The sequence below is a fragment of the Dendroctonus ponderosae genome, unplaced genomic scaffold (genome assembly GCF_020466585.1).
Source record: "Dendroctonus ponderosae isolate FM_Combo_2020 unplaced genomic scaffold, Dpon_F_20191213v2 Dpon_F_20191213_9, whole genome shotgun sequence".
NCBI lineage: Eukaryota > Metazoa > Arthropoda > Insecta > Coleoptera > Curculionidae > Dendroctonus > Dendroctonus ponderosae.
In genome coordinates, this window is record NW_026019116.1 from 1,777,976 (window position 1) to 1,778,831 (window position 856).

The window sequence follows — 856 nt, forward strand, 5'->3', positions numbered from 1 at the left end:
TACTTCCCAAGCAGCTGGAAGAAGGCAATTGTGGTATTGGTGCCCAAAAAGGGAGCTAACAGGAAGCTGCTCAAGTCCTACAGGCCTATCAGCCTATTACCTATGATAGCCAAAGTTATGGAGAGGTGTATCCTGCACCACATCAAGGAGACCTGAACACAGAAGACCTGCTCGAGCATTTCCTGAACTTAACAACAAAGTTTCTGGATAATGCCCGGCAAAGCAAGAATCCCACTGTCCGTGCTTCTTGCACCAACAAATTTCACAGTGACCGCAGGCCTCTCCATGCGGACACTGTCTAAGAAGAAGACGTGGACCACATGCGATGACCAGTTCCAGCACCACATCGAGGACCATGGGCTAATTTTTAGGTTTTTAGGATTTTTAAGATTTTAATGTTTTTTTTAGGTTTACTTTACGTTAGATTTAGGAAGCAAGAGAGGTTGTAGTAGGCTTAAGTTTTTAAGTAGAATAAGGTAGAGGGCAATTGTACATAATTAGGTTAGTTAATTAGCATTGTAGACTAGGACTAGCTGTAAGTTAGTTTAGGTAACAAGAGAAGATGTATTAGATTTAGGTCTAAACTTAGGGGTAATGTGCCCACAGTAGGTTAAGGTAGATTAAGGTAGGTTAAGTCAGTGATGTCAGCATGCATAGAGTGTAAAACACTCTAAAGATGTTAGAATTAAGGCTCGTATATAAGTTAGCAGTAAGAAATTTGTAAAAAATGTGTCTGAAATAAATAATGTCCAAGACCAAACCAGGATAAAACAAGCAGCCACGAATACCAAAAAATAACTAGAGAAGAATATCAGGCAAGAGGTGTCGGATGTAGAGAAGCACTGGAAACTGAACA

The 856-nt window shown here is 40.3% G+C and overlaps 1 long non-coding RNA gene across 1 annotated transcript; it reads left to right on the forward strand.

The window, feature by feature from the left end:
- Positions 1–6: 6 nt before the first annotated feature.
- Positions 7–481, forward strand: LOC125505609. The gene is made up of 2 exons (XR_007282271.1): positions 7–371; positions 409–481. It is a non-coding gene; the product is annotated as an uncharacterized LOC125505609 (long non-coding RNA).
- The last annotated feature ends 375 nt before the right edge of the window (positions 482–856 follow it).